Source organism: Stegostoma tigrinum, chromosome 40 (assembly GCF_030684315.1).
Source record: "Stegostoma tigrinum isolate sSteTig4 chromosome 40, sSteTig4.hap1, whole genome shotgun sequence".
NCBI classification, from domain to species: domain Eukaryota; kingdom Metazoa; phylum Chordata; class Chondrichthyes; order Orectolobiformes; family Stegostomatidae; genus Stegostoma; species Stegostoma tigrinum.
In genome coordinates this window covers 4,322,359-4,337,891 of record NC_081393.1, presented here as the reverse complement: position 1 = coordinate 4,337,891, position 15,533 = coordinate 4,322,359, and the positions used below count along the sequence as shown (strand labels likewise).

At 39.3% G+C, this 15,533-nt stretch overlaps 1 protein-coding gene across 6 annotated transcripts in view; it reads left to right on the top strand.

Annotated features, from left to right (window-relative positions):
- Positions 1-15,533, top strand: part of LOC125448069 (phosphatidylethanolamine-binding protein 4) — a 383,111-nt gene that overhangs the window by 299,710 nt on the left and 67,868 nt on the right. The gene's annotated exons all lie outside the window — the stretch shown is intronic.

Sequence of the window (15,533 nt, the reverse complement as noted above, 5' to 3'; positions counted from 1 at the left end):
ACTATAAAAAATTAAGCATTGGGCAAAATATTATTTTCCCAACTGTTTGTTTTTAACAGTGACTGTCTTTCATTTCTGTCTTCCTCATCAATTCAAAATATTGTTGTGCAGTGCTTTACAAATCTCATACAGAATCATGGACAAATATGTTTTACTGTTCTGATAGGACGTTCATGACAGTTTAGCTCCAACATGACTGCAATTGCAAAGCTGGCACAGGAACTTTTACATTATGTTGATGACATGCAAAACTTTTGTGGCAGTGCATGAATATGAGTGAGGCGATGTGATTATGTCATCAGACCTTTAGAGTAGAATCAGAAGATGGAATTGTGTTTGACCTTCAGAGAGGTTAATTTTTTTTGTTAATTAGCCAAATTCTGTATCCTACATTCCAGTCACCAAAGGGATAGTTGGAGTCTCGAAGAAAGTAATTAGAAGACTACAAGAAGTAGGAACAGGAGTAGGCTAGGATAACAAAGTATGAAGCTGGATGAACACAGCAGGCCAAGCAGCATCTCAGGAGCACAAAAGCTGACATTTCGGGCCTAGGCCCTTCTCTGATGAAGGGTCTAGGCCCAAAACGTCAGCTTTTGTGCTCCTGAGATGCTGCTTGGCCTGCTGTGTTCATCCAGCTTCATACTTCGTTATCTTGGATTCTCCAGTATCTGCAGTTCCCATTATCTCTCCCAACAGGAGTAGGCTGTTTGGCCCCTCAAGCCTGTTCTGCCATTCAATAGGATCATGGCTGATCCAGCATTCTTAACGTCCACTTCCCTGCCCTTTCCCCATAAACTTTGATGCCCTGACTGATCAAAATCTATTTATCTCCGCCTTAAACATACACAAGAATTCTAACCTCACAGCTCTTTGTGGCACAGAGTTCCAAAGACTCACAACCCTCTGAAAGAAGAAATTCCTCCTCATTTCAGTCTTAAACTGATGCCGCATATTTCTGAGAATTGTACTTCCTCTGCACAAATATGTTTACTTTGAGGACTTCATTGGTTCTAGAAATACTAAAGTGAAAATTTATGGTTGAGAATAAGAGAAATGTACCTTTGCTAATAATTTTCCTCAATTACAGTCTGAAGCTCTTGAGACCATTGTACTTATCCAAATATGGCTAAGCTAATCTGCATACCATTTTATACAGTAATAAGCTGGGCATACCTGCCGTCCACATTAGCCCACCCAAGATTAAATTAGTTCCTTTTAAAGTTCAACTTGAATAATCAGGCCTGAATGTCATTTGAGTTTCAGAGAAAAAGTATCAAAGTAAATTACTTATTTTTTATGGAGTTATGTAGATGTACAGGAGTCATAATGTTACTGTTAGACCATAAAATAATGTAACATGATATAAGGTGAATGATTTATATTGATATTTATTTAAGAGTTTGAATTTTGAACAAGTGGCTTGTCGGTTTTTGGTCTGAGTTTATGAAGAATTTCCTAATTGACCCTGTTAATCTTGTTGGAGCCAAGATATTGATTCAGTTTTATTAGAGAGCAGGTGACTGAGAATGCTGCTGAAGTTGAATTTGGAAATTGTTCATTATGTGAGAGTTTTACTATTGAGAGGCTTTTGATTGCTTTTGTTTTAGGATAATCAAAGATTGATTTTAGCTTAGAAAACACAGAGATTGGAAGAGCTTTTTCGAGCGTTTCACGCAAGACTTACCTGGGGTCAAGTGGAAGAAGCATTTCTCCTGGTGAAAAGAGTTAGCACGAAACAGTTAGGAAACAGATTATCTCAGTATTAGTGTTTCCGTTTGAAAATTCCAGACCAGAAGGGTTTAGTTAGAATCCTGAAGCGGTTATTGAACCTAAGAAACTTTAAACTTAGATTACAGGGTGTACAGCTGGGTGAATACAGCAGGCCAAGCAGCATCAGAGGAGCAGGAAGGCTGACGTTTTGGGCCTAGACCCTTCTACAGAAATGAAGGGTCTAGGCCTGAAACGTCAGCTTTCCTGCTCCTCTGATACTGCTTGGCCTGTTGTGTTCATCCAGCTCTACACCTTGTTATCTCAGATTCTCCAGCATCTGCAGTTCTTACTATCTCCAAAAGTTTAAACTTAGTTACATGATTAATCAAATAAGAAGCTATCAAGCTCTCAAGATCAAGAATTTAGGCTGAGGGGGCACCTGATTTAGATGTACAAAGTTCTGAGGGGCACAGGCAGGATATATAGAAACCTTTCCCCTTACTAGAGGGGTCAGTAACCAGGGGCATAGTTTTAAGCAAGGGCTTTAGAGGGGATTTAAGGAAAGGCATTTTTGCACCCGGCGGGTTGTGGGTATCTGGAAGTCACTGTTTAAAAAGGCGATGGAAGCAAGAATCCTCAAGATGTTTAAAACTATTTAGATGAATGCTTGAAATGCAATAGCGTATAGTCTGTGTAAGGCTAATGCCATAAGAAGAGATTTATTCAATTATAATTTGGTGAAAATGCACCCACTTAACACTGAAGCTGCGACTGTCATGTTTACCCAAAACAAAACCTGTTCCGTATTGTGCATTGTATTTTGACTTTTATTTCAATTGAGTGCAAACAAGATGTCTTCAGGTACTTGAGTATTGCATCACAGTGAAAAAAAAATTTAATTGACAAGGGGTGGGATAACTCTTGCCACTGGGTCAGCATTGTTGCATCAGCCTCCTTTAAAAAAGGAACAGGTTTGGGAAGGCATTTTGAATGCTTTCTTGAACATGGAACAACGCACGTGAGAATGACGTTAAGCATATTTTTCTAATGGAACAAATACCTTGACAGAGAAATGACTAGCATTGCCTGTTTTTTGGGGCACATGGAACAGTTATTGACCAGTGGAATTTGCTGTATGGCAAACATTACTGTGTGGTTATCACAGTGGGTCACACAGCAGGCCAAGCAGTATCAGAGGAGCAGGAAGGCTTCATTTCCGTAGAAGGGTCTAGGCCCAAAACGTCAGCCTTCCTGCTCCTCTGATGCTGCTTGGCCTGCTGTGTTCACCCAGCTGTACGCCCTGTTATCTAAGTTTAAACTTTCTTAGCTTCAAATAACTGCTTCAGGATTCTAACTAAAATTAAATTTTATTGCATAAATTTATTAAAATTTATTTATAAATTGAAAAACACAAAATTATTCAACTTCTCATCACAACTGACATTCGGGGAAAAAAATCTGAAAAGAATTGCCAGGTTACCAGACAGGTGAGAATATTGTTCAAGATAACCCAAACAACAAACCTGGAAATAGTTTTAATTTCCCCCCCCCCAGTTGTTAATTTGATGCAATAAATTGTTACTAACAGCATAGATTTGATCGATCTTAACCTACATATTTGAAAAATTTGACTGCCATAAAAGTCTTCTTCACACCGCTGCACATGTGAAACAAAATAATTCACAGTTCCAGTTTGCTTATTTTGTGAAGAAAGTTCAAGATTTATTTCCATCTCTCTTACATTTGAGATTTTTTCCTTTCCAAAGTGTGGTAGATAGGCTTTGGGGAATCAGGAGGTGAGTCACTCATGACAGGATTCCTCATCTTTGACCTGCCACTGGAGCTGTTATATTTTTCTGGCTGGTGCTTTTCAGTTTCTGGTCAATGGTAACCCCAGGATGTTGATAATGGGGAATTCAGTGATGGTAATGCCACTGAATGTCAAGGGACAATGGTTGAATAATCTCTTGTTGGAGATGGTCATTACCTGGCATTTGTATGGCACAAATGCTTTTTGCAAGTTTTCAGCCCAAGTGCCACTTTATAAGTCCATTCCCTCTCATACCAAAGCTTTGTTGAAACAGTGTGTACTTTGTACAAGTTGCACTCCAGTTATTCACCAAAGGCCCTTGAAGAGCACACCACAAAATCAGAACCTATCAGAAGAATAAGAGTAGCAGATGCATGGTAACATAACCAATTGCAAATCCCCTGCAAAGCCATTCTCCTTCCTGACTCAGAAGTCTGTCCTTGTTCCTTCATTATTATTGGTTCAAAACTTGGAAGTCACCATCTACGAGCAGTGTGGATGTACCAAACAGGCTGCAGCAGTTTCGAAAAGAAACTCACCATTTTGGCAAAGGCAGTTCGGGGTGGATAGTGATGCTCGTCGTGCTAATGATCACTCATCCCATGATTTAATAAATAAAGAGGTTCTTGAGAAATTGACTAATGATATGTGACTTATCTTCTCCTCCTAGTAATGAACTTTTTAAGTATAATATTAATTTCTGTCATTTTAATAGCTGACCAGCCACCAGAAAAATGTAACTAAAATAATTGTCATAATGATTTTGTTATCAGCCAGCAGACGTTGTGAGTCAAAGAAAATTATGTAATGCAATAATAGCGTATTTAAAAAGACATTGGTATGAATACTGGTCCATGCTTTCTCGTGCAATTCAGTTTTCATTTGCACTTATGAATCTGACGGTAACTCATTCAGAACTTCTTTGATCGAAATTATGAACACAGCCTTTCTCTTGGTAATCAGATTTTAAAAATTCATGAGAAGGCATGCAATTCCTTTACACAAATCCTGAAAAAAGCTTTTTTTAAATCATTTTTTGTTTAGATTTTAATTAAGTCCATTATTAACACATTCTCCATCCTCAGGTTATTTCTCAGTTACTGCTTTTTTCCAATTAAGTCTTTTCCAGAAAAAAAAGACTGACTTCCTTTGGTGTTTGCATTTCCTTATGCTCCTTTTACATGTTTTCTGAACACTGTGTTGATGACATGAATGGTGAGGATTTACTGTACTGTCTGTATTAGGAAGGTGAATTAGCAAGTAGAGTTCGTTGAAATATTCCAGATTAATTAAAGGAGAAGAAGGAAGAGGTGCTTCCAGTGTCTCTTCAAAAAATTCATTTCATAAAAGGTTGTTACTTCCTTGGAGAATATACTTGCATTTCTGTAGCTTCAAACACACTTTGCAGAGATATGCCATGGTATATCTCATGACAGGTAAAGATCTGCTTGGCTGTCACACATTATCTGTTCAGCATTATGCAGCTGGCAGCTGTTGAGGAGAGCTGAGATCCTGGTGCTTCTTGTTCCTGAATGTTAATACTGGCACTAAAATTCATAATGAAAGCACAGTACTTAATGGAACAATCTCTTAATGATATAGGGACATAAGAGGTCAGCCAACCCTTGAAGCTGATCCATTCATTTGGATCATGGCTAACCTTATAGAAGATACTTTGCCCATCTTTCCTCCATTTGCCTTACATAACTAGAATCTAACAAAGTTTTAACTATTTCACAATCATCAGCATTACAGCCTTGTTGTAGTTCTAGATTTCCACTAACCTTTACATGAAAAGGCCTCCCTGACATCATCTCATCTCGAAATTTAAGATAATTTCAGAAACCCTTCTTCCAGATGATCTCAATCCACCCCTCTGTCCCCATCAGCAGAAAGTTTCTTTTTAATCTTCCCAATTAAATCCTTCAGCCTTTTGAATATTTCAGTAAGGTCCAGTGTTAATTTTCTGCTCTGAAGACCATACAAGTGATATGCACTTCCTCCTCTAAATTCAACTCTTTTTACCGTGGCATTATGTTTATACCCCAGTTCTACAAGTTGAGTCTAACTTTATGAGAATGGAATACATGAGTCCAGGTGATATCTAAACAAGCTTTATTTTTAATTGTATGAGATGACAAACGTTTTGTTTACATGTTTCGTTTAGGAGCAAAATAGGCAATTACATGGATAAATGCCCTGGGTTTCTATACCATACTTTGTGCAGCTAAAGATTCAGATTAATGCAATGGGGTAAGCACCTTCACAGGTTAAGCTGATAGGTTAGTAGGTCTTTTCCTATGTGTCACGTTTATACATGAAGCATTTAAAAAAGAATCCCCAGAACGCTGTGGGAAGATTGGTCTCTTTCAGGAGTCACTTCATTTATGAAAGCAAAACATTTTTAAATTTGTCACAAGGTAACTCAGTGAAGGTTCTGCTTTTGTGAGTCATATTTTTGCAATTATATCTGGTCAGTGGTGTAGAATTATGAATATTTTCTCCCTTCCAAGTTGACAGGCAAAGTACTGGAAAACCTCTGTATTCCACACATCATATTGTGAGATTGAGATTAATTCACAAGACATAGCCTATATTCACTCACTGTGACAGAGAGTAACAGTTTCAGGTTTGCACTTGTAAGGAAACTGGCATCCAACCCTTTCCAAAAGAAAAGGATGTTGGAAGAAGCCCAGCAAAAATCAGATCATTTGCACGATAAATCAACCCGAAATGTGACAGAGACTCAGGAAATGACAGGTGTAAAATGGTTTTTCCATAAATGTAGACAGTTGTTTTGGCTCAGGAATGTTTGCAATATATATGTAATTTTATGAATTCAGGAATGAAGAGATGAAAAATTAACACAGAAAGGTATCCACACTCATAACATGCACTCCCAGTGAGTAAAAGTTCGAAATTGGAGCACAAATTTGCAAATTTACCCCATATTGTACATGGAGACCATACATGCATGCTTTGAAGAAAGTTTATTCAGTTGGGATACTCTCTGCTGTCCTGAGGGAGATGAGGTAAAATTGCTGACTGGAAGTTGCTTTGAAAGTTCCATCTCCAAGGACTCCCGTGTCTAATTTGGAGAGTGAATGAATGTTTCTTGGACGCTGCCATAGGTGAATGAGAAAAAGTCTTATTCTGCCAATTTTCAACTTATCCTTGTGGAGAGGCATCATGACACCTGTCAGCACCTTCATCAATTGGCTCTACTGAGAATGAAACTTGCCTCTGTAGGGAAGCGTCTGTCAAAGGTGACCACTTCATTTTCTAAGAACTAGAGCCAGGATCACCTTCATTATTGCAATTATATCGCTGACTCTTTTACACTAGACAATCAGCGGTGAATACATGAATAAGAGACACAAACAAGCCCAGATCATGAGGAACTATGGTTTTAGAAATAAGATACCTTGCATCGCCCATATGTTTATTAGAGTGGAAGACCACCATTATTAGGCAGATAATAAAAGGGAATATAATTTATCTGTGAGAGAACAGCTAGTTAAGGATGTTTCATTGCAATCACTAGTATTATGTGTTGCTGTTATTATCCTTGTAAGACAGAGATTACCCTTATTGGAATAGATGAGCTGCAGATTCATCTTGTGATGAATTTGCTCTGCTTAATGAAGAAGCTACCGAGCAACTGTACACAGAGAATGTCAATTGATTTCATCACTACAGTAAATGGCCTGTTAATAATTTTAGAAACAGTCTTGACAGACAGCTTTAGTGTGGGCTAAATTGAATGAGATGGTCACATGAGGTAACATTGTGACTTTAAATGTAAAGGCACGTGTCGCAGTGGTTCAAATTGCAGTACCAGTGTATAAAAAGTTATGTGAATATACAGTATATTTTCTACAGTAAATAGCAAGATTTCAGCTTTTTAAAAATGATTTCTCTCATTTTGCCTCTGTTTTTTGCCAAAACAGATCTGTAAAACATCACCAGATCTTGTCGGAGAATACCTTATTTTTGCCTTTGCCACCTAATGAGGGAATATTGGCCCAGATTTTCTGATAACCACCTAATTGTTTCTACAGCATAGATGAAAGTTGCACATGGCGGCTCTGAGGATACCCAACATAGCAGCCCTGCTTGGGAATTTGAAGATTTTGCTTGGTAATTTCCTACACCTGAAACCCTTCAAAAGAATCAGTTTAACTCTGGGAAATTGAAGGGTTCCACCATAGGCTATTAAATAGTTACTCAGGAAAACTTAGATTTTTAAGGCTATTTCTGAAGTACTATTCAACTGACCCCCTGTTTACCTTACTCAGCCCCCAACTACAACTTGACCTATCTGTTCAGATTCAGTTGCATTGATGAAGAGATATTGACACTTGTAAGGAGCTTCAAATTTAGGGACAATTGTTTTTAAGGTACTCACCACTAAAATCTCATGAGGGATTAGTGAGAAACTGACTTAGATGGTTCTTAGAGTGGGTACTTAGGATCACATGAAATAATTTTAATTGAGTGGATTTTAAGGTGCAGCAAAAGAAATATATGAGGAAGGCAAGATTTGAAGAATATGTTTATCTGGTGAGATGAGGGGTGGAGGTGTGATGGACAAATATCACTAGTATTATTGATCATTTGGACCAAATGGCATGATGTTGGAATATCTACATAATGTAATTAGTTCTTTGTACTTGACAAATCAGATCAATGCAAACATCAGTTTAAAACTTTTGTTCTGTCTGGCAATAGTTCTTGCAACGGGTGTATACAATGGGAATTCTTGTCACTGAAAATAAATGATGATCCCCACATGCTGTAATAAAAAGATTTTAATTTGTGAAATTGGATCAATGTTAATATCATCCTACAATATGACATTCAAGCTCTGAAAATGTGCTGTTACTGCCAGAAGGTACTGAAAAATCAGATTCATTCATCAGAAAAAATGTGTTCATTATGGAGAAACGGGAGTTTACATTAACATTTGCACAGTTGGATTTTGTATCGTTAGTTCAATTTTGTTCATGCTTCTAAATTTCTCAGTGGCATTATTTTCTGAGCATTACGCGATGCATCTTTAAAGATGTCAGACAAATTTGCATGGATATGCAAAGGTCATTGCTAGTTACAGTGAGTGTTCTTGCGCATCCGCCTCAAAAACTAACCGCAGAGATAAGTAGTTACATTACTTACTGCGTACCCTTTTATAATTTTCTGGGATGCTTTCACCTTTGTTAAAATTATTCCAATTTTAATTTGTTTACAGATTTCTCATGACTGTCTGTTCCTTTTGCTTCTCTGCGGCAAAGTCTTTTTCAGTCTGTCTGTAATGTTGTGTTTCATGAAAAAACTCTTACCTTTCTCTTTCAGATGCTGAGAGACCTGCTGTGTTTTTCTTGTATACTCAGCTTTTTATTTGAGAATTACGGCATCTCTGTCCGAGCTCCTTTATTTCTAATTCTGGCCTATTAGGAAAGTTGCTAATTATTATATTTTTATTGACATAAAAATAGGAGTGATTGGAATTATTGCACCACAATGGAGACAATAACATATCGAAGTGTTAGAATGAAGTTTGCTATGACAAGTTTTTAAATGTTTACATTCTGTAACTTAGTTTTGCCTTATTTCTCAGTGACCCAAGTGAGATAAAACCAACACCTTCTTATTCATTATTGTCTGATTTGAAGGTCGGGTGAGATACTATGCCAAACTGTTTAATGCCTTCACAGACCTGTTTCCCAGTGCCTTGTTTCCATGGAAACATTATTTACATGATTCCCTCCTGGGCAATGGCATAATTCTTCAGTCAAATTTCTTCATGTCAAATTAGAACATGCACTATTTGCACATTTATTTCTTAATTTGGTCTACTGGGTGCATTTGCCTTATGGAGGACCCTAAGAAGAGACTTAGTTTAGTGATACTTCATTGCACTAGACAGTGATACTAACTACCATCAGCTGATTAAAACTGTTGACTGATCTTTGTTGGCTGAGGTGCCAATTTCAAAAGTAATGAACGCCGTAAAGACTGATAACTTTTCAGAAGTGCTTTGGATACCGGTTACAGCTGAAGGAATTATCATACAAGGTATTGTGGTTTTAAAAACTTTTGCTGCAACAAATGACTCAAACAAAACTTTTGTCCAAACATCCTTTTTTGAAAAATATTTTACTTTAATTGACAGAAAAATCCCTATGTAAATTTTAAACATGACCATAATGCCCCGTCTTTCAGTTACATTTCACTGCTTACAAAGTAAAGAGATAGAGTTTTCACATTTATCAGTCCAACATCATCCACAGCTTCCAACAAGTTTAACTCTACCTGTCACACTGAATTGTAAATTGATTGACTATCAAGAGGTTCTTCTCTTGATTTCCAGAAAGACCCTGATTTTTGACAGTAAGGCCTGTTGCAGCAATTTCATGACCCTAGCCACACCAGGTTGAATCTTCTAAGTTTCTTAAGCGATCACAGTTTGAGTCTCTTGAACCAGAGTCCATATCCTCTCCCATATTCTGCTTAGGAGACCACCAGAAGGACATCTTTTGTTTACTTAAGACACGCACAGTCTTTGTCACAGATGTGAGAATGAGCCCAGCAAATTTTTTTACTTGGGTCTCGTGTTGCCATAAAACAAGCAGTATTTGGCACTTGACAAATGAATTCCTTTATCTTAAAATTAAACAGGGAGGTGGGATCATAGAATCCATACAGTGTGGAAACAGGTCGTTCACACTCGAGTCCACACCAACCCTTTGGGAAGCATCCCACCCTTCTAACCCAATCCCTGCCACCCCACATTTCCCATAGCTAATCCACCTAATCTGCACATCCTTGAACACGATGGGCAATTTAACACAGCCAGTCCAGTTAACCTGCAAGTGTTTGGACTGTGGAGACAAACTGGAGCAGTCAGAAGAAACCCAAGCAGACACGGGGTGAATGTGCAAATTCCACACGGTTACCTGAGGCTAGGATTGAACCCACATCCCTGGTGCTGTCAGACAGTAGTGCTTACCACTGAGCCACCGTGTCATATTCAAACAAAACAATCTTACAACCTCAAAATTGCAGCAAACAGAAAGCAGTTTGATGAAATGAAAGCAAAGAATGGACAGAAGTGGGAAAGGAATTGACTGGCTCAGGATCCCGGGTCATTGTTGCATAATGCTCCAACCACTTTCGACTTATTTTGTAAACGTCAAGGAATGCCGGAATTCTTCAAGCATGTTCTGCCATTTCATGAGATAATTGTTTCCCTGGATTCTGCCTCAATCCACCCCAGTACCATTGTCAAACAAGAATTTATTGATCTCCATTTTGATATTAGTAAACAGCTTTTCTGAGGACATTGTTCCAGATTTCTACCATGCCAAGTCTAAATATCTGTGCTGTCTCGAAGATTGTTTGAATTTCTAGACTCAGAATTCTTGATGTCAGCTATCAGTTGGAGGCCATAGGAAGGAAAAAAGATAACAAGGTGAACTGTCTTGATGATTCTGTCAGAATATCTGTCACTGGCTGATCCATAGAACATAGAACAGTACAGGCCCTTCAGCCCACGGTGTTCATAGAAACCCTACAGTGTGGAAACAGGCCATTCGAAAAGTATCCCACCCACACCTGTTCCCCTACCTCTGATTTCTCATGTCTAACCCACCTAATTCAAACTTCCCTGGGCACTATGGGCAATTTTGCATGGCCAATCCACCTGCCACACATATCTTTGGAATGTGGGAAGAAACCAGACACAGGGAGAATGTGCAAACTCCACACAGGCTGATGCTTGAATCGAACTTGGTTCCTGGTGCTGTGAGGCAACAGTGCTAACCACTGAGCCATTGTGCCACCCTTTTGTAGGCCCTAACTCTAACACTGACCGGAACCCTGACACGAACCCTGAACCTAACTCTAACCATAACCTTGACCCTAACCCTGACCCTGATCCTGATCCTGTGCTGACCTATTATCCTACTGTAAGATCAAACCAACAGGCATATCCTTCATTTTACTATCATTCATGTGCCTATCCAAGAGTTGCTTAAATGTCCCTAATGTATTTGACTCTACTCCCACCGCTGGCAGTGCATTCCATGCACCCACCACTCTCTGTGTAAAGAACCTACATCTGACATCTCCCCTATAGCTTCCTCCAATCACCTTAAAATCATGCCCCCTTATAGTCATTTCTGCCCTGGGAAAATGTCTCTAGCTATCCACTCTATCTATGCCTCTCGTCATCTTACCTCTATCAAGTCACCTCTCTCATTCTTCTTCGCTCCAATGGGAAAAGCCCAAGCTCCCTCAACCTTTCCTCATAAGAACTGCTGTCTAGTCCAGGCAGCATCCTGGTAAACATCCTCAGCACCCTCTTTAAATCTTCCACATCCTTCATATAATGAGGCGACCAGAACTGAACACGGTATTCCAAGTGTGGTCTAATCAGAGTTTTATAGAACTGCACCATTACCTTGCGGCTCTTAAATTCAGTCCCACTGCCAAGGAAAGCCAACACACCATACGTCTTCTTAACAACCTGATCAATTTGGGTGGCAACTTTGAGGCATCTATTGATGTGGACCCAAGATTCCTCTCTTCCTCCACACTGCCAAGAATCCTGCCGTTAACCCTGTATTCTGCATTCAAATTCATCTTTCTAAATTTAATCACTTTACGCTTCTCCGTGTTGAATTCCATCTGCCTCTTCTTTGCCCAGCTCTGCATCCTGTCAATGTCCCATTGTAATCTGCAACGGCCGCCATACTATCCACAACTCCACCAACATTCGTGTCACTGGTAAACTGAATAACTCACTCTTCCATTTCCTCATCTCAAACAGTAGAGGTCCCTGAACAGTGATGAAGGGTCTAGGCCCGAAACGTCAGCTTTTGTGCTCCTGAGATGCTGCTTGGCCTGCTGTGTTCATCCAGCTTCACACTTTATTATCTTGGAGGTCCCTGAACAGATCCCTGTAGAACACCACTGGTCACCGAGCACCAGGCTGAATACTTTCCATCTATTATCACCTCTGCCTTCTATTGGACAACCAATTCTGTATCCAGACAGCCAAATTTCACTGAATCCCATGCCTCCTTACTTTCTGAATGAGCCTACCATGGTGTACCTTATCAAATGCCTTTCTAAAATCCATATACGCCACATCCACTGCTTTACTTTCATGAATGTGTTTTGTTGCATTCTCAAAGAATTCATTAAGGCTTGTGAGGCATGACCTGCCCCTCACAAAGCCATGCTGACTATTTCTAATCAAACTATATTTTTCCAAATAATCATAAATACTGTCTCTCAGAATCCTCTCCAATAATTTGCCCACCACAGAAGTAAGATTGACTGGTCTGTAATTCCTAGGATTCTCCCTATTCCCTTTCTTGAAAAGAGAAATAACATTTGCCAACCTCCAGTCACCTGGTCCAACTCCAGTAGACAGTGAGGATGCAAAGATCATCCCAAAGGTGCAGCAATCTCTTCCCTCACGTCCTGTAACAACTTTTGGTATATGCTGTCTGACCCAGGGGACTTCTCCATTCTCATGTTTTTCAAAATTTCTAACACATGCTCCTTCCCAACATCAACCAGTTTGAGCATATCAGCCTGTTTCACGCTGTCCTCACAAACTACAAGGTCCTTCTCACTGGTGAATTCTGAAGCAAGGTATTCATTAAGGACGTCTCCTACCTCCTCTGCCTCCAGGCACACATTCTGTCCACTATCCCTGATAGGCTCTATCCTCACTCTGGCCATCGTCTTGTCTGTCACATAAGTATAGAATGTCTTGGGGTTTTCCTTAATCTTACCTGCCAAGGCTTTTTCATGCTCCCTTCTAGCTCTCCTAAATTCATTCTTCAGTTCTTTTCTAGCTACCTTGTAACCTTATAGAGTTCTGTCTGATCCTTGCTTCCTCAACATTAAGTAAGCTTCCTTCTTCCTTTTGACTAGATGTTCCACATGTGTTGTCATTCAGTATTCCTTCACCTTACCATCCCTTCCTTGCCTCAGAGGGACAAACCTATCCAGCTCTTACAGCAAGTACTCCCTAAACAACATTTCTATCGTGCTTTTCCCTGAGAACATCTGTTCCCAATTTATGCTCCATAGTTCCTGCCTAATAGCATTGTAATTTCCCCTTCCACAATTAAATACTTTCCAAGACCATCTGCTCGTATCCCTCACCATGACTGTAGTAAAGATCAGGGAGTTGTGATCACTATCACCGAAATGCCCTCGCACCGAGAGATCTGACACCTGACCTGGTTTGTTGTCAAGCACTAAATCCTATATGGCCTCCCCTCTAATTGGCCTGTCTACATCCCTGGAAACTTATCCCCTGCCTGGTTTCTCACTAAATGGGTATGCACCACAGATGGCTGAAGAGAACTGAAACGGTAAGTAAAGAACAAAGATAAAAGTAAAGATTACCCACGACTGATTTGCAGTAAGAACAAACATTCGTCATGCAATTTCCATCCAAATTTGCTCTGTTCTGAAAGCATGATGATTGAATGAAATGCCTGATGGCACATTGAGATAAAAGATAATATCTTAGTATCTCTCTTGTACCATCTTTCTGCAGTGACAATAAGGTTTGCAGATTGAGGGTTCTGATGTTCAATTCTTCCATTTTTACAGTTTTGAACTAGATTCAGGTTCAGTTTTTGGCAGTGATCCAGTACTAAGCTGTAGCAAATTCAACAAAACAATGTCATTCAAATGCGAACCATTGCAGTGCTGTAAATAGGTATCAAATGACACAATTTATCCCAAGTAATCAGAAACCATTGACCATGCTCCACAATGCAATCTGATCATGGCTGATCTGATAATCCTCAACTCCTCTTTCCTGCCTTTGTCCCGTAATCCATGATTCCCTTATTGATTAAAAATCTTAAATCAGCCCTGAATATACTTCATGATCCAGCTTTGACAGGAACAAAAGCAGTAGTTGCTGGAAAAGCTCAGCAGGTCTGGCAGCATCTGTGAAGAGAAATCTGAATTGTTTCAGGTCCAGTATCTCTTCCTCAGTCTTGGCAGGTCTTTATGGTAAAAAAAATCCACAAATTCCCTACTGTCTGAGAGAATAAAATTCTCCTCATCCTTGTCCGAACTGGGCAACCCTTGACTCTGAGATTATGTCCTCTGGTTCTGGACTATCCACAAGGAGAAACAATCTCTCCCTATTTACCCTGTCAAGTCCTGAAGAATCGTTGACATTTCAATAAGATCATCTTTCATTCTTCCCAATTGCTGGAAGTACAAACCCAGTCTACTCAATCTTGCATCATCAACCAGTGCCTCCTTACCCACTGTCCACTCAATTAATTTTTTTCTAGATTGCATTCAATTCCAGTATATGTTTCATTACATAAGGAAATCAAAACTGTTCACAGTATTCTCCGTGTGGTCTGACATTTGCCTTGTGTACTTTTAGCAAGACTTCTCTATTTCTATGCTGCACTACGTTAAAATTTAAGGCCAACATTCCATTTGTTTTCTCAATTATTGCTGAACGTTTATGCCAGCTTTTTGCGATTCATGCCCAGGAACCCGCAGCTCCCTCTGTGCTGCAGCTTACTGCAGTCTTTCTCCATTAAACGAATATTCAGTTCCTCGATTCTTCATGTTAAAGTGCCTAAGGTCATATTCTCCTGTATTTTATTCGATCTGCCAAATTTTTGTCCACTTGCTTAACCTGTCTGTCCCTTCTGTTCCCTTTTTCTGTTCTGTACTGCCAGCATAAATGAAGACAGTTTCACATGACAATTTAAATTTCTGCAGTCGTAGAGAAATGTCTCAGAGGAGTTTATTAGTGGATAAAAGGCAGTGTACTCCTAGCTAAAGAATAAAGTTTTTAAAAAATGGGAGGAAGGAAAGGTCGAAAAAAATGGCTTTGCAAATTTTAAGAGAGCCGTGAGAATCTGGATAGATGAGACAATAAATACTGGCCTTGCCAGCATTGCTTGCATCCATTGAACAAATGAACATTGCTTATCCTTGGATAAGTATA